Below are 18,964 nucleotides of genomic sequence, written 5' to 3' on the forward strand. Positions count from 1 at the left end.
TAGTTAAGACTTCATTTACAGCTTTTCAGCCATAGATGTAAAGAAGAAAGGATAGTTTTCAGACATGTTGTTGAAGAATGGGAATGAGGAATTGTCCTAAAAACTTTGCTGACTGCCTAGCTACAGGGAGAAATGTGGTGGAGTTTGTGGGGGGCTCAGTTAAGGCAGTAAGGGCGTGAGGTCCATCAGGCTCAGCCAAACCTGGAATGTGAGTTTCTGACAAAAGAGGGGAATGGATAGAGAGGTATGAGAGGCGAAAGGGAGCAGTGGTTGCCTGAAATGGGGTGGAGAGCTGTGAACAAAAGGTATCAGCTAAGGCCAGAGAAGATCAGATCAGGCTGAACATCATTGTGTTTGAGTGCAGCAGCTGCAGTAGACTAAAAGGACAGAAATGACATTTGAGGGGATCTTAGAACATAGAACAGAGACCAAAGTTAGAGTTATGCAGAAAGCTTATAAGTATAAAGAAGATTGAGGTAATTGGTTATTGGCTCAGTGGAATCATACAGGAACAAGGAAGGTTTATTTTATGGCAATACCAGCAAGTGATAAAGTAAAAAAAATATTCTTCTTTTTACAGATGGGAATGGTTTTTGTTAACAAGACAAGGAGTCAGTGTTAGAGGAATGATTAGAATTATTGGACAACACCTCAGTATGAAATTCTTTATGCAAAGTCCTTTCTGTAATCAGTAATTAACTAAAAATATGTTCTTCTCACTCCTAGTAGTTATTTACATTGAAATATTTGAATACAGAATGAGAAGAAAGAAATTTCAATTATTCTTTAAAACATCTCTTAATGAAAGTAGTATGGAAAATTTCTTTCTGACTAATTCATAAGTTTGAATTTCTTGAGGAGATCCTATAAGTGATATACTGTCATAAATACTCCACGTATTCTTGCTCAACAGACTTCATTCAAGAAGGTTCAGAATGAAATCTAAATAGTTTGATGACTGTATCTGATTTTAATTTGAGAAAGTAAATTTTGACATTAGGGTTTTCACTATAAAGGCTGAGTTCTCCCTGTGGAACTCTGTAATAGACGGAGGAATTACTTCCAAAAGGCTGGCAGTCTTGTGACTCACTCCAGTGGTAAAATATGTAAGATGGTGGTCTGAGTGCCTGAAGAACAAAATGCCATCAGGCTATGGCCCCATATAAAAAAGGAAAAGAAAGATGAATGGGCACATAAACTTAGGTGCTGTTTCTGGTCACTCAGCACTCGGTCAAGCCCGTGACCCACTGAGATTTATTTTGTTACCTAAAAATTAGTATGTCAAGGGCAGAAAACATGAGGTAAAACAAACTATGGATACAGAAGCATCAGAGGAGTGTTCAGCAGAGCCAGTGTGTGCACAGCAGCTACAGGTACCAGGAGGGGCATTGGCTGAATTCTCAGGATTGTTACTGCTCTTTCTTTTGTGTATGCCTAAAGGATCTGAACGTGAAGGTGCCTTCTTTTTCCCAGAACTGAAGAGATCTCCTGGATGCTGGGAGATCTTGCAATGCCACCTAGATCTCCTCTTTCCACAGCCTGTCTGCATGTAGCTGCTGCCAGCACGGCGGTGGAAGCTGTGGCCAGCTGTCTAAGATCTCCTAACATCTGCTGCTGCCTGAAAGCCTAGTTCAGATTCCAGTCTGTACACCAGGATTAGCCACATTGCTCATCATTCACTGTACTCTCCTGTGTTGTTCTCTACATGTTCACCAAGGCTTCAAGGCTTTAAATACTAATGGTTCTGCAATAGTACATTTACTAGAGACTAGAGAGGATGGTAAGAGGAATAAGATTAACAAACTTATTTTTTCTTTGTCCACTGTCACAGCAGTAATACTCCTCTCTTTACAGAACTTCAGAGTAAAAACCCAAATAATTCAGGTAATATTTAGTGCCTTGGCTACTCTGTGTTCGCATCCATCACTCTGTCATAATGTTTTTCAATCACGTTTTTCTGATATTTCCCTGAAGATGGAGTTTATGGGAAAACTGAGATTGAAAGGAGGAGGTCTCTTGTCTTGTCTCTTGTCCAGCCTTCTGCTCACAGCAGGGTCAAATGTGGGGTCTGACAGGTTATTCAGGGATTTATCCAGATGGGCTTTGCTAAACCTCTGAAGGTAGACCCAGCACAACCTTGCTGGGCAGCTTGTCCCACTGCTTATCTCTCCTAAGGTTTTCTTGGAGGTGCACAACACTGGGTATCTAGGTGGTGTAATGTATGATAGGTCTTTGAAAAATGGGTTGCCTTAGTGACAAACAATATGCAACAACTTCTCTGCTGCCCTTTTTGCCTTATATTTTTTCATTTGATACCTCTAGGTAAAGTTGATGTAATCTCTTTTCAGTGGGGAAACTTCTCAGCTCTAATTCTGCAGTAACCATTTTGGCTCCACTTAAAGTCTATGCTATTAAATGTAAAAAAGGCAAGCTAGGTTCCAACAGTGAGCACCAGAAATTTAGCAGCAAAACTTAGCTTGTGAGTGTGGCACAGTTGAAAACCCCTGATGCATGATTTTCTTCCTATTATGCTTCATGGTTAGGCTTTCAGAGCTGGATTGCACACAAAAATAAGTATTTGTGTTTGGCCTGGGCTTATGCCCTTTAGTTTTTGAGCCGCCTTCTTTCCCTGTACTAGTAAACATTGATCTCATAATTTGTTAGGTTTTTTTTTTTTTCTGATTTATTTCTTCATTTATTATTATTTTTTTCCCCTCTCACTCCTGGGATTGGATTGCAAAGGAAAGATTTAATTAGAATGGAACCTGTCATCCCAAAGGCCTGTGATTTGAACCCAGCCAAGTAAATAACAGCACGTATTGGTTACATTTTGACAATTAGATTTTCTGTGTTGTGTTAACTGATGGTTCAGATCCACAGAGCTGAACTGATGGTTCAGATCCACAGAGCTGTCCACAGGACCCACAGACACCAGCACTGCCTGAGGGCTTTTTGGCAGCTTCAGGGATTGTATGAGGCTTGGAATGAAAATGGAACTTGGTCTCTGTGCCCACTGCTGACACTGGCTCCTCCTGGGTCAGGGTCAGTGCAGACTGGTGGGGCAGTGTGAGGAGGCCAGTGTGGCCAGTGGTGTGGCTGTTCCCAGCATCAATGGAGCCCTTTCAGTTTCGGAGGCTGTCAACCTGGCATGAGCAATAAATTTACTTGTGGGCAGAAAACAGAAAAGAAAGCAAGACTGCCACATCTGTGTTGAAAGGTCTCTTGTTCATCAGAAGAAGGAAGCAATGTAGGAAATAGAGGAGGCAAGGTCTGAATAATTGCTTTTTCTGGGCTAGAAATGCAGTAACTTCTCTAGCAGATGAATGAAGAGTTGTTTGTCGCTTTTTTCCCCCCTAATTATCTTGAGTTCATTGTAGATATTTTCTGTGGCAAACCTTTTTTCTGTTTATCCAAGAGACATCACTGACTGAATAATCAATAAGCCTTTTTCTCCTTCATCTATTCAAGCATAAGACTGGGAGTATTGAGTGAAAGAAGAGGGGGTTACCATCACAAATATTTTAGAACAATTTACAGTCTTTCTCTACTAGGTAGTTGAGGGGAAAAATTCTTGAAGATTTTCTAATATCTCTTGATGATTACTACTTTTGCCGTAGGTTTATAAAAATGTATACTTTATGGAATTATGGTACTCAAAACATTAGTACTGAATTATCAGAATGAAAACTGATAATTCTAAGACATTGAGTATTCACTCATCCCTCGCTTTTTTCCTCTGTTCCTTAGTTACCTCCCTTCTTTATTTTACTGTGGTCTAGATTCCTCCTGTCTTTTTATTTTATTTGTTTCATCTCTTAAATTGATACAAGGGATTTATATAAATAATTGGACAAAAGAAGTCCAATAGCAGTTTGAATCCTTGAGTCTTTTTTTCTTAAAAAATAAATTTACATATTGTAGTAATGTTACAAATTCTAGAGCTGCTTTTATTCCTAAGTCCATCCTTACATTATATTGGCAGATATAGCAAAAAGAGAAACTAAAACATAGAAAACTCAAACAGAAATTTTTTTTGGTTTTTTGAGAGACTATTGAGAGATTTTTAAGCAACTATCATTTTTCCTATCACTGCATTGCAGCTTTTTTTTCCAAAGTATTATTTAAAGTAATACTGGCATTTTATTCTGTGAAAAACTATGCATGTTTTACACATTTTCTGTGCAAAAGTGCCTTACATACAAAGTTATAAAATCAGATGGAAGTAGAAACATTACTTGCTACTTGGCAAGCTGCTTTTTCTCTTGCAGCAAGACACAGAAGTGGATGCACTGGCATTTGTGATGTACTGCTTTTTCTAACTTCTGTCTTGGTTCTGAGAGCTTCAGTTCCCTCATTTTGGTGGCTGTTGTGATGCCCAGTCTGACACTGCTTTTAACAGGCTTGTGCTGCACTTGCTGCAGCTTTGCATTGCCCAGTCCCTGCCTCTGGATTCCCAAGGAAAGGAGGATGCCCTTTCTCATCGTGAAGGCTTGATGTTCCCAACTCATCTTTCCCTAAACTTACACAGTTTTTGCATTATTTCACTTTGGTCACTGAGCCATACTCTTTCCTGAGTCTAAGTGGGCATGGCCTTTCCCTTCATTTTGTTTCATAATACTGTGGTATTTTTATTTCCCAACCTTACTGATGATTGAATATGTGGAAGATGTTTTGAAAACCTCTGAAACAAGACAAATTAAAAAAAAAACCAAAATCCTTTCTGAAATGATGCAGTAGAAGTATGAGTTGCAGATTACATTACTTCTGGATCATATTTATTTGCTGAATGATAGTGCAGAAAGGACTTCAAATTTCTCATTGTTGATTTAAAAGCACAGTCCTCTTGCAGCAAACTAAATAGTCGCATGGAGTCCACTGAGTTACTGTGGCAAGAGGTATAAAGTAGGCAGAATAGATGTAAAAGTATTAGGTAAGGGTTCATAACACTATGGCAAAACCCTATGCATATTAATCTTCCATGTACCTTCTTGTTAGACAATAACTCCTTCCACCATTTCTGAGAGAACTTTGTCTTGCTGAAATAATTTTATAACTTACACAAATTATCCTAGCAGAAATGATTGCCAACATGTATTATGGTTACTAGTGTTTATTGTTACTGATAAAAAAGAAGTTAATATAGAAACTGGTCAAATAATGTGAGAAATTCTGGGAAATTCAGCTTGGTCCTGACCCAAGCTGGGATTGAATAAGGCTGAAGCTAGGGAAGGCCTTGCAGACCTTGCAGAGGCTTGGCTCAGTCTGCTCTTGAGGAATATGTCACAAAGGGAAAGAGAAAACTGTCCATAGCTATTTTTTTTTTCACAAGCTGCTTCAGCCTGAGTGCCCTTTCTGCCTGTCAGCTACAGTGTGGGAGAGAAGTGGTGCTGATCCCGTGTGAGTTAGAGCCCAAGATCACATTTTGAATCAATAATCTACAGGAAATTGGATGCTCTTTAAAATCCAACTGAGACATAGATAGCAATGCTTTTGATAAACATTACAGAATTGTGGCCATTTTACATTTGTGTGCATGTGTACACACCCACCCCTGAGAGTGTGATGTGAAACAATTTGTGACCCCTTTAGAAACATGTTAGTAATAACAGGGTCACACTAAAACAATTTGCTTTGTTAGTAATAACAAGGTCATGGTAAAGCAAGTTGCTTAAACAGCCCAGCAGAGAGATGTGAGGATGTGTGTAGTATACACCTGAAGTGAAACTGCTTGCAGAGATGTGGGAACATGAATTAAACATCATGTACATAAAGGAGTAACCCTAGGGAGAGTATCTGTGACACTGTTACAGGATTTGTTTAGCTCTGGAAACGTCTATATTTGAATTGGCAGAAATTGTGCAGAGATCTCCCAAACAAGTAACCTAGTCAAGAGCAATAACTGAAAAGTAAGTAGGAGGACTGTAGAATAACATGATTGTTTAGTTAATGTAGTTTTTAGTATAAATAGAATTTCAAGTCAGCATGACTTTAATGCTGACCCTCCCAGTACATGAAAAAAAAAAAATTAACACTTGAAACTAACAGCATGTTAGCAGCTAATTCGTGCATTATTTCAGTATCATTCATAAATTACTTTTGAATCCTTTGACTTAAGAAAAAGAAAATCCCACAAATCCTACTTTTGGTCAAAGCATAAGACCATAATTAACTCGGCATGTGCTTTTGAATTAAGAACACAGTGTTCTGAGCTTTCTTAAAAAGCTTTTAAAAATGTTGGGGGAATACTTTGTAGAGCCTTATTGACTGAGTGGAGTTTAAGATTTGTCACATATAAAGTGATGTTAATTAAATATTGTTATTCCTTTCTGTCAATCAAGAAAGGTTAAGCTTTTTTTGTTACTTGAACAAAAAGAGAAGTGAAACAGGTGAAAATATATAAAACAGCTGTGAGGAAAACAGGAGGAATAATGTAGTAGGAATTTAATTAGTCAGAATTTATGGGAGATGCAGGAGGTTTCGGTGCTAATTCCAAAGCACTGCATTTTTTTCAGTACTAATACCATTTGAATATTTTTTTACTTTTTGGCTAGGTATCATTTACTTAATGAATGTAGAAAATAAATATAGTGGCAGAAGGCCAGTTTTTGACACATACATATGCTTTGCTTAAAGTCATATTTGTAAACTGATGTTTAATATGGCTATCACTGAAACCTTATTTTTATTAAACCAAAATGTTGTTAATCAGAATCCTATTCAATGATACCTCAGCTCTTTCGGATGCTATGGGTATATTTTTAAGCCAAATGAGTTATTGTTTATACTAGGTATTTAAGTATTGCTGGTAATGTCCCTCCAAACTGTGAATTTTAAAATGATTAGTGTTTATATCTTTTTATTTCTGTCAATTTGCCTAAGCCTAAGGGTGTGTAATAGGTGGAAGAACATCTTCAGGACAAAGCTTTCTAGAACTTTCCTTTCTGGAAAAAAATGAAAATTAGAGTCTAATTACACAACTTGAAAGGCTGGTAATTAAAATCCATCAACAGATATCATATCTTCTTCTATATAACTATAACAATTATCAGTTCTAAGGACAAAATTGAGGAGCAGCTGCAGACTTATACAATAATAGCTAAGTTATATTGTTTCATCAATGTATTAGGCTTGGACAGTGTATGATTGCTGTCAATATTCAAACTTTCAAGGCCTGAAAAGCACACAGGAAGAAATGTGGAGCTTATTTTACAGTTTCTTCTTGTTTTCTCCTTAATGGGGGAGAAACTTCTGTGTGAACAGAATTTAATCAATGTGGGAAATTCTGCCTCCAAATCTTTTGTTTCCAGGATCGTCATGTCTTCTTATGGGTCTTTGGAAACAGTGTGGCCCATGATGACCTAGAATCATGAAAGGATGCTTCAAAAATTTCAATGCTTTTGAAATTGTGTAGATACTGGGGTAATATTTCATGAAATGAATCTCTTCTTTGGAATATTGGGAAATCTGTGGAAAAATGATGCCTGTAGTTAATTTTTTTAACTTCATCTTGGATAACTGAGGAAAAATACGGGTGCTTTGTACTAGAAATCTGGTTACCAAAAAAAACCAAAACAAGTATAAAATCCTCCCAATTTTAATATTACATGTTCCAAAGCAGCTTAATTTGCATTGGAAGTGTCATGTTTTAAATATTCAGTATGTTTTTTTTTTATTATTATTTAGGTATATATTTCCCCCTCTATTGCAGTGTTTAAGTTTTCTTTACCTGAGCAATGTGAGCTGCTGTGAGCTGGAGGCCTCCAGAGGCTTCTACCAACCTACCTGTTTCTGTGGGGTTTTACCTCCCTGACCAAACCTTGCAGGCTGAACTGTTGAGCTTAAGTGAACAAATGTCTCCAGGCTAAATTAAAGAGCCAGGCTTTTCAAATGAAGAGCTCTGATGGGCTGGGTAGAAAGGGACATATAAAATATGTGCTGAGCATTGGCACTTCACTTTGACTTGGTTTAGGTTATAATCAGTATTTCATTTTTTTATCATAAATTTCCCTTTCTACATCTCATACACAGATAAAATGGTGAAGTATTCTAGTTTTGCTATTTTGTCAAAGAAAAATAACCAAAATATTATTCTCCTGGAGCATTCTTAAGTGCTCTGAATTTTGGAACTAGGAATTCTGTATGTCCCCTTTGGATTGGAAATATCACAGTGTTAAGTGCAGCATCTCTAGCACTTCAGAAAATCTGGGAGAGGAGAAAGCTACTCAGACCTGGAGCTGTTTTGTTCCACAGTACAAGATATCACCAATTAGCAATTAAGTCAATCGATCTGACCTGCATTAGTTATTTGTTTTGATACTGAGTGGTAAGTAATGTATTACACATCTTTGAAAAAGTCTGTTATACTTTGATCTGCAAATATTTTATTAACAGAGGCTATAAACCACAAAGAGTGGCTCAATTGTGGGTGGTTTTTTCATGCTTATTTTGATGATATAGCAGTATCTTGGGATGACATACTGTAGTGAGTGAGGATAAATATGTGTTGCCAAGGTCTAAACAGCAGCAATATGGAAGTAATTCAGCAGTCAGTTTCACTCAAAGTTTGAAATCTGTGCTGTATTAGAGGTATGCATAGAAGCTGTGTTAATTGCTAGCTTGTTTTCCATATGGTTCTGTTTTAATGGAGCACATTTGTTGCAGATGGTTGGAAAGTGGGTTGGACAGTGCCTAAACTGGCTATGACTAATTCATACAGTGATTATACTATACTTTAATGTTTAACAGTCCCCTTTGTAAACTTCTTTCATTCACAGTTCCCTTGCCATTGAAATGTGGTCCAATATAGCTGAAAAGTATTCTTCTTTATTTAAACTTGGCCTTAGAGAAGAGCAAGAACACAGAGTGTGTAGTCATCTTTTCCCTGATTCAAATTCAAAACCACACCCCAAACTTGGTTCTTCAGATGGGTTTATCTCCATTATTATTATGGTTTGGTGTGCGTATTTCGCTGAGGTAATGGTCTCTAAGAAGAGCCACTTGAGGAACTGAAGTGACCTTAACAAATGCTAAAACTGTCTTTGTTCACACCACAGTGCTTTTACCTCTTCACTGGTTTGCAAGTAGGTGTAGACATTTTGGAGACCAACAACCATTTCTTGTTTGAAAGTTGTAAAGTTGCTACCTTGGACTTGAGGACACTGAAATTTGCAGTGTTGAGGTGAAACTGAAGAACAACTGCAGAAATAGGGCCGTGGAATCATTGAGGGTGATGTAGATCAGCTTAATGCTGACATGCGTGACAGGAATCTTTCATTTATTAACATGATGTTTTAATGGGTCTTCTATAAATACATGCTAAATCTAGAGAGGAAATAAAAATATAGGAGATTGCCCAACGTTGTGGTTGATTTTTGTTTGTATCTCTTGTGACAAAGCTTGTACAACTGACTTTTACTTTGCTGAAGACTACAGTGAATGTCACAGTCAAACTCCAGTCAATGGTTCTTTGTAAAGGGAAAAAAGAGCTCTACGGTTCAGTGGGTTTCTCTACCATTTTTACTGTTGTTTTCTCACATTGTCACTAAAATATTCTCTTTGTTATCTGAATGGGACATCTGCTGACTGGCTTAGCTCTCTTTACCTGATTGTGTGAAAAGTCTTGGTTAAATCTGTGAGGCCTTGGAGGCCCAGTAACCTGCTAAGTGCTATAGAGCCTGAAAGACATTATGTCCTTGGACTAACTTGTCTCTTCTACTTACAGCTGTACGTGATAGATAAAAAAAACCTTACACATAAAAGACTGGGGTGAATGTAATTTTAATACACTTGTGGACATGTTAATGAGTAGCTGGTTTTTCTTACCTGAAAGTATATAAAAATCCAAAAAAATAAGTTGTATTTTATAGTAGGGCAGAAAAATAGAGCAGACAGTCTTTAAAAGAAAGCCTTTTTCTCTGGCTCTATCACAAACCTGCTCAATTGGAATTGATAATTTGTTTGAAGTGGTTGGAAATCCACTTAGTATGGCTAACAACGTAGAATAATGCAGACAGTTTGGCAGTTAGCACTAGGATGTCTAAACCACAGCTTTGATGCAATAATACTATAACTTGAAGATTTACCTAATTTATAATTTTTCCCAAAGCTCTCGCCCGCTCTGTGCCGCTGCTTGGCACGGTGATTTGTCTGTGCTATCTGGAGTTTGGTTTGAAACACGTTTGCATTTGATTGGTGTTTTTAGATTTTGATAGCTGCTAGTTCCTCTCCACAGAAGTAACCTTTTAAAATGTCAGTTTTAATGTACAAATTTTATGAGAATAAAAAGACTTTTAAAAATACTAATTTTAGACTTCTTGCTGCTGAGCTAGTAGTCAGCTGCTGTTGTCTCAGGCTGAGTCTTGGAAAATTAAGTCAGTGCTCACTATAATAAAATGTGTACTCTGGACTTCATGGGGAGAAAAAAACCACTTTTCTTTTAAATTCTTTTTCTGTAACTGTTGCACAATGGTCAAAGTAATCTTCTGTCCTTTTACTTGTTGATATTTGCCCTCTTCCCATCCATCCTTCTGTCTGTGTGTCTACCATGCACTGGATTTCCTGCAAGTGGAAATTCCTCTCCTCTTAGGTGATAGTTCTTCCTGAGAGGAGGAACATCAGGTATAAAAAATTTTTCATCTTGTGATCTGTAACAGAACAGCCTTACAAGTTAGGCTGTCTGGCTTACCAAATATGTCATGTGAAATAGGATTTAAAGTGTTTTCCTCCTGAAGGTGACACAATACTTAATTGCTGCTAGAAGATCTGAGAATTTTCTGCAATCTTAATTGCTGTAGCTGTTCTTGTAATTTATCATATTGGCTAGGTTGCTGTGTCATATACTCCATGAGTGGAGGGGACACTGAAATTCAAAAGGAAGGGAAGGTAAAGGAAGGGAAGCTTAAGCTTTATCCCCCTACTTCCAACGTCCCTTGTTCTAAATCAGAAAAACACCATTTGTTTTGGCTTCAGGGAGCTGTGTGTTCAAGCTCACAGCTGGAGGTATGGTGCTGCACTGATGGTCACCAGTGATGGCAAGGGAGAGTATAATGATTAAAAAAAACCCCAGCAAAAACAATCCCATATAAAACCCCCTTGGGATTAAAGGCAAGCACTTCATTCTTTCTCTTCTCAAAGCTCCTGTATAAATTGTGAACATAGATGAAAGAATTACAGACGGGAATATGATTCCCAGATTTTAAATATCAGCGAGATATATTTGGTTGTGATATTGCCTCATATGGAAGTAGTGAGATTTGCTTTATCATGTTCCAGGTATGTGTCCTAAAATTCTCTCTTTTTTGGTCATGATTCTTTTAAAAGAATACCAGAGCTAAGCCATTTCATTTAATTGCACTAAAGTGTTGCCCTAAAGTGGAATAGACTATTATTTTTCTTTACTAGTTGGTATAGAAATACACATAAACATAATAATATTTTAACTATAGTTTGTGTAGATCTTGCCCATTTAAACACTAAGCAAATCTCTTCTACTTCAGGGCAGACAACTGTGAGACTGTAATGTGTGGTATAGCAAGCATCCACCATAAATTTGATACTCATACTCATGAGTCCTTCATATTTCATACAAAGAATCAGGAAGAATAAAAAACAGAAGAAAACCAGCACTGAATGGAGTTATGAAATATCCATGTGTAAAAGAAATAAGGAAAGATTACCTTGGTCTCCTGTACTCTCCTGTGCTAAAACTGTGATGCCAAATGCTGATCAGATGCTGTGGGTTATAGTGGAATGTGGGGATATTATAAAATCAGGATTCCTTTCAGATGTACTCCATTATTTTTGAAGTCCTATTAATTCCCCATGTGTTCTGGCTAACAAAATAAGGAAAGGACCCTTTTAATGGGGGCAAGATGAGACTTTACTGCTCAGCTTGTACATGTTATGCAGCTGGACTGATGGGCCACTGTTCAGAGAAACATGGGTGGGAGGCTATTTTAAAAGAAAATGAAAAAACATTTGTTTAACTGCATGGCAACACAAATATTTTACTAAGTGAAGGCTGACTGTGTATTTCATTATGACAAAAGGTGCAGGCTTGAAGGGAAAATAGTACAGCAAAATGCTATCTTTCTAGGATTTAAGATATTCTGTCTGTATGGGAGTACATTAAACCTTGCTATAAATTTATGCATTTAACTCTTTAAATTCTCACATCCCTTTTCTAATTTGAAGAAGTCTGTTGGAAGGAACTGCTTGCCAATATTTCCCATCAAATACAGATGCTAGGCAGAAGTTCCTGCAGTTTTGTAGGGAGTTCCTGGGCTCACCCAAGCTGTTGCCATTCTCAATCTCCTCTCCTTATTTCTGCTCCATCCTCCTTTGCTGAGGCATCTGTTCCCTGAGGCTGTTCACATGCAGCCCTTGCTCTGTTCTGCACCTTGTGTTCCTCTTTTAGGTAGCAGAGCAGAGATATGCCTTTGTATTCCATCTGCTCTAAGTGGTGAGCTTTGAAAAAACAGGCTGAAAACACAACCTAATGATTTTGCTTAAATGTAACTATACCTGTGGGTATATATACCTGCATATACATGTATGCACACACATGCATAGGTGTGCACACAAACACACACACACACATATATATATATAGATGTATAAAATTACAGAAACCCATTTGGGATAATAATTTCAAAACCCATTTGGGATAATCACATTTTTCACAAATGTTGAAGAAACCAGGTAGTTGTCCAGTTCATTCTCTGTGGTTACCAGCAAAACTTTTATAGATGTATTAAGTTAGTTTGGTGGAATGTGAAATTGATTACAGTAATTAGAAAATGTAGGTGGTTTTACTTAGTTTCATCACTTTTCTTACTGAACTGCTTTAGTTTCCACGAGTATGATAGTTTCCAGCTGCCTTGCAATAGACATTTTGTAAAGATTTAGATATACCAAAACGGACACTTTTTCAAATTGTTTTACCCCAGGCTCTTTGACAGCGAGTTATAAATGAGTCTGTGCTGTGGTTTACAGTATTCTCTTTATATATATATATATATATATATATATATATATATAGGTTATATTTTAATTTCCACTATTTAAAAAATAAAGATTTAAACCACTGATAATTATATATTATATGGGCAGAAAAAAATGAGTGGTCAAAGACTGAATGGTGCATATCATTAAGCTGTGACAGGTGTACCTTTTGAGAGGTGTTTAATGTGTGAAACTTTGATATTTGGGACTTTGAGAAGTGTAGTGAAAGTGCCTGTTTGCAGTACCTTCCAGGCCTGAAACACTGTGTGGCACAGCTTCAGAAAGATTTGTCAGCCTGCAAGCTGATGCAGCTGGAGCAGGATTTCAGTCTGAACCTAAAACAGATATGGACAGGATATATCATGTAAACATAGTGCACTCTCTGTCCTGGCTTGATTAATTTGTCTGTTCTGATTCACTTTGTAATAAAACAATGTAGAGGTATGACTGTCTGATTAGGTATTGAAAGCTCCAACATTACAGAAAGAAAATTACACACAGAATCACTAGGTTGGAAGAGACCTTTAAGATCACAGAGTCCAACACATGCAATTATAGCCAAGCAAACCCCCAAAATTTTATGTTAATTTATTTGATTTCATTTTGAAGTGATCCCTGTTTCATACTGCTTAGAGGTTCAGATTCTTTCATTCCTCCTTTTTTGCAGGAGATCTCAGCAGTAGAGGAAGGTGATTTATAAAATTGTTGTTTTGCTTGTTTTACACCGAGGTAAACCCAAGCCCAAAGAGATAAATAGCAGGCCAGATACTGAATCAAAACTAGGCCTTGCACTTTTGTGTGCTTCCTTCACTAGACAGTACTGATGGGGATAATTTGACTAGTGGAAAAAATGTAGGCCAAATGCTAAAAGTTGCTAGTGAATCATTTTATAAGGAGATATGGAAGTTCACCACATGGTTATCTTGTGGGTGTAAGTCTGACACTGTAATTGTGTGTGGTGGTGTCAGTCTCAGAACTGTGCTGGCTTCAAAAGCAAAGTGAAATCCCTTAACAGATTCTTTTTATATATATACACATATACACACATATAATATGAACTAGTTTATCAAGTTAGTTTCTGACACTAATTATAAAATCACTGATGAATTGCATAGATCAGTATTTTTTTGCAGAAATGGTTTGGAATATAATAGTTTTATATTTTTTTGGGAAAAATCAGAATGATGGCATTAGTTGTGTGATTTTTTTCTTCCATAATTTACCTAAAATATTTTAATCTTTAGGTAAAAGGACTAATTTAGTCCTTTTACCTAAAATTACTTAAAATATTAGCGGATATAAAAACATGAAGGCTCCAATTGTGAATAGTGTTTAACATGTTTGGTGAGAAGTTCAATGGTAATTCATGGTAAAAATTCCAATTCATAGGGTACCAAAACCAAAAAAGAAATTTGTAAAGGATTTGAGCACTGTTTTGTGCATCGTATCTCAACTCAGAAGGGAATGGAGTTCTGGAGTGAGGTGTGATATCTAGGACTGCAAAAGAGTTAAATAGTAAAGAGAATTTCTAGTGATGAATATGGCAATCTGACTCGAATTCAGATATCTAAGTTGGTTGGTTCTGTAGTTAGGGCTGAAAGAGCTGGTTTGTATGGCCCAGAAGCAGTGTTTTGGGAACCCAAGGAGCAGACAGTTCTGCTTTCTCTCAGCTGACAGACACAAAAAGCTGTGCATACAGTGATGACAGTAAGGACTGACTAGGCAGATCTGGATGCAGGGAACCTCTAGAGAAGGACACGTGGAAAAACCTGAGAGAGGTTGTGCATCATGGGGCAAACCCAGAGAGCAGCTGCTGGTGCTCAGAGATAAGAGCCATTCTTCCTTCGTGGTATGTGAAGATAGAGAAAATTGCTGTTCTGTGCAAGCTGTTAATTTGGGCAAGAGAATTTGGTTCCATTGTATGACTGTTATATAGGTTCCATGACATATATGCCTAAATTCTGTAGAATTAACAGATTAAATTCTATAGATACACATACATGTATGTAACCACACACTAATCTAGGGGTCTACTTGAGTAAAAAAAAAACATAGCAGGAACTCATTTCCCTTTTCTTCCTCTCTTTGGGTCAAATCTCCTTACATATTATGTACGAAATGTCAATCACGTGATGATTTTTTTTCCTGGAGGTACTTTTTTTTTTTTCTGCTGTCCATCAGTGCAGAGCATATTGTGACTTTTGCTCGGCTGCATGAAAGTTATGCTGGAAAAGCGAGGAAGCAGATTGTCGTTGCTCAGTGTGTTGGCCACCAGAGTTCCCAGGGTCAGTGTGACAGAGCATTATAGCTACTTAGAGGTACAGTTTAATGGACCCAGTTGAAGTTGTGATGTGTACAAGGCTAATCAGAACCTTGTTCTGCTCCAAAGCAGTAGGACTGAGTAGTATTTCACTGCTTTACTAGTGTATCTGGTGCTTTGTGAAGGCTGATCTAAAACAGAGGCTAGACAGAGTTAAATAATAAAGTAGGTATTTCTTAGAAGGTCTCAGTGGATAAACCTTGGGCAGCACAAGAGCTCAGCCAGGGCTACATCCAAGGTGAACCAAAATGGTCACAAAATGGATGAACGGTCACGGGGTCTCACACTTTTATAAGTTCTCATCCATTAGTATATTAGAGTTAATTGTCCAATTATTGTTTTAGCTTATGAAGTCCCATCATTCTTGGTTTTGTCTCTTCAGTCCACATTGTTTATGCTCTTGGGCCCGAAATTTGGATCATTTGTCCTTGGTCCCCAGCTAGATAAGGAATTGTTTTTTCTACCTACTCTGTGAAAAGAGCTCACCATCCCCTAATAAGAAGCTCAGAAGTACTACACTAAAGCAGCACAGAATCTGAAAATATATAAAAGCTAAAACCTGAGGCATCATTTCTACTGTGCTATGCCTCTAGCTGCTGCTGTGACAACCTGACTCCTGTCAGGCTCCTGCACTGGATTTTTAGATTACTGCTGTTCTTTTACATGTTTTTCTACGTAACACATGGATATTCAGCAAAAAACACAGGACATGAAGCACCATATTCATGGAGGCACAGACCGTACCTGGACAACTCTCTAGCTGCTAAATGGGAAATGATGCAGATAATTTGCTATCTAAGCAGCTCTGATCTTAAAGCATGAATTCATATTCTGTGTAGGATACTAATGCAGATTTTATTACTTACTTACTAAAAGAGCGTTGGCATACTTAATATATTTTAAGGAACAAATGGAACTTTTGGGAAACAGTGTACTTGCATTGTGCATATCAATGCAGTAGCCATACCAAGATTTCTCTAAAACACAGTGTTAGGTTGAATTCTACAAAGGAAAATAATGAGAATTTCCTGACTGTGAGTTGTAAAGGATAGAGCCACCTATCACTATGCACAAAGTCTGTTTTTCATTACATGTTAGCTCTTTTTTTTCCTTTATAAATAAACTTAGCAGTGTGCTTTCTGTCTCACAGAGGTGGTTTTATTCAGGAAAAAATTACAGCTAAGAGGCAGCCAAAGAACACTAGTGGATGATACATGTGTCTGTGAAAACAGGTTCATGTATCTTAAGATGTGATTATCTTGGCTGAACAGAAGTTTAAACAAATAAATAAATGGTAGTACTGGCTGATGACAGTGATATCTCAAAGTTGTAGAAGACTACTGTGGAGTTCAGACTATTTCTAACAACATTGAATGTAGCTATGCTGATAATTTTATTAACATTTTGTTTGCCACTTTTAAAGCAGCTCATGTATTTAAGTGTTAAGCAAATTGGATTTTCTGTCTTTGCAAATAAGTGTAGTTTCCTTTTTTAACGTAGGCCACGCAAGTGGCTTTCATGTAATCATGTTAATATTTTCCAAGGCAAGTTGGTTATGTTTTTCAGGACTGGGACTACATGGTAGGGAAGTATAGTGGCGAAAATGTGGCAGAATCTGTGTAAAAAGAAGACAAGCAATACATACTGTTGGCGCGTGGGTTTGAGAGGATAATACATAAAGGACCACGGATATGGTATAATTTGCTTAACCTGGACACCTGGTAATTTACCTGGAGAGGAATTGGATTGTGTTTTTCATTGAGTAGCAGTTTTGGGAACACTGGGATTTAAATTCACACAGTAACTTCCCCCCAGGCTGATGAACTTGTAAGTAAAATATAACACAACAAAGGATTAAAAATTACTGAAAAGACACTTTGTGGTCATTTTTGCCCCTTAACAGTCAATTAGGGATCACTTGAGAAAGGCAGGAGATTTCTGGGAATGAGCAGACATCAAGGCCAGCATAACTGTTCAACATCTTATCCAACTTCCTACTAGTGTGACCCCTGAGGAACGCTGTCAACGCTGTGCTGGTATGCCTGGAAGGGCCTGGGCCGCGATCTTTGTGGCGAAGATGTCAAGTTACAGAGAAAGTAGTTTTCCCTCAACTGTTGGTAAAAAGCAGGTCAAGTGGGGTTAATCTTGACTGCTAACGATTCTGGCCTTTTCAGGATGGTATTATTTGTGGTGCTGAGCAGCTGCCTCTGCTGCTGCTGTTTGGACCCGGTGTTGGCACTGGAGGCGAAGCTTTGCTTCGTTGTTGGTGTCAGGTTGTGTTCCTCTGGGTGCTGGGTGACATTTCGGCTTGCCAGAGATGTGGACTGCATGGCAGCAGGAAGATTGGGTCTGTGTACAGTTTTGGTGGCACAGAAGACTAATGAATATTTCTGCAGTTTAGAAAAAAGGAAGTTACTTAAAGCTTGGTTTTGTCACTGGAATGTGAGGGCTCTTTTCTTTTAAAATTTTGTGTGAATTAAGTTTGCTAAAAATCCAATATTCAAAAACCTAGAGCTTCAAGTACCATGAGGTTTAAGGAAATGTTTTCTATTTGGTTTGAGTCTTTGAAGACACATTACCAGAATTTCTCCTGTAGCATATTTTAAGAAAATATCATCATCTAACCTAATTTTGTGTGTTCAATGGACTTGTTCCAATGAATGGTAAACTGGGAAAGGGCAAAAATATACCTGTATTTGGGGTATTTTCATGCATTGCTGCCCTTTTGTGAACAAAAGCAGAATTTATCACAGCAAATTGGGGCTGTCTGCTTTGATGTATACAGTATCTGTAGCTTCTGCCTGAAAGGGGAAGAATATTCCATTCTGTGCTTTTCTCTGTGCCCAGCCCAGCTATCACCTGGCCCATGACGATTTCAAATGTTTTTCTCCTGGCTCGCAGTGTCTGAATGGGCACAGACTTCTTCCCAGTTAACAAACAACAATCCCTTGTGCTGACTGCTGAACTCTGATCTTTGGCTGGATGCACTCTTGTTTCTTTAAGCACGTGTGGTGCAGAGCAGACCTGGAGCTGGGTAATCATAAGAGCTGGGTGTTATTGGTATTACTACTACTTGAATGAGCCTGTATTATTTTGCACAGCAGCGTGGTCACCTGGCAGCAGGTCATTAGCATTTTAGGTTTCTTTCCCTCACAACAATGCACATCATGCTAATTAGAGGGTTTTGAAAGCTAAGCAACCTGGTTAAAAATCAGACATTTTAATTTGCAGCTTTAATGGCTATATTATAATAACTGGCTTGGCTCGGGGGTGAAGGGGAGAGAAGCACTTCTCATGTTCCAGTAGAAAGGTCCAAAATAACAGAGGCTGACAAAATTAAAAACCTCATAATTTGACCTTTGCCTGGGATAAAAGGCTGTTTCATAACAATTTCCTTTTGTTCTTTGTTTAAGCCATTACTCCAAAAGGAGTCTCCGATTAATCTAAGTAAATGCATCATTACAGTCCTAATCCATGTCCTTCTGTCAGTGTCTGTTTTAATTAAATAAGAAACACTAGCAGAAAGATATCACGCACAAAGCTGTGATTGGAGAAAGAGGGTTGTTTGATCAGGGTGAGATTAAAAGAGGCTTTACTGTTTTGTCCTTTTGCTCTAGATGCCATAATGTAGGTTAAAGAAAG

General features: G+C 37.7%; 1 protein-coding gene across 13 annotated transcripts in view; it reads left to right on the forward strand.

Annotated features, from left to right (window-relative positions):
• SOX6 (SRY-box transcription factor 6) overlaps nt 1-18,964 on the forward strand; it is a 403,867-nt gene that overhangs the window by 117,673 nt on the left and 267,230 nt on the right. Inside the window, exon 1 of one of the 13 annotated variants that reach the window (XM_064425395.1) lies at nt 1,864-1,884. The exons of the other annotated variants lie outside the window; for them this stretch is intronic. The gene's annotated coding sequence lies outside the window, so the exon portion shown is untranslated. Of the gene's footprint in view, nt 1-1,863; nt 1,885-18,964 lie in introns of those variants that run through there. 13 annotated transcript variants of the gene reach the window in all.

The sequence above is a fragment of the Passer domesticus genome, chromosome 6 (assembly GCF_036417665.1).
Source record: "Passer domesticus isolate bPasDom1 chromosome 6, bPasDom1.hap1, whole genome shotgun sequence".
Lineage (NCBI taxonomy): Eukaryota > Metazoa > Chordata > Aves > Passeriformes > Passeridae > Passer > Passer domesticus.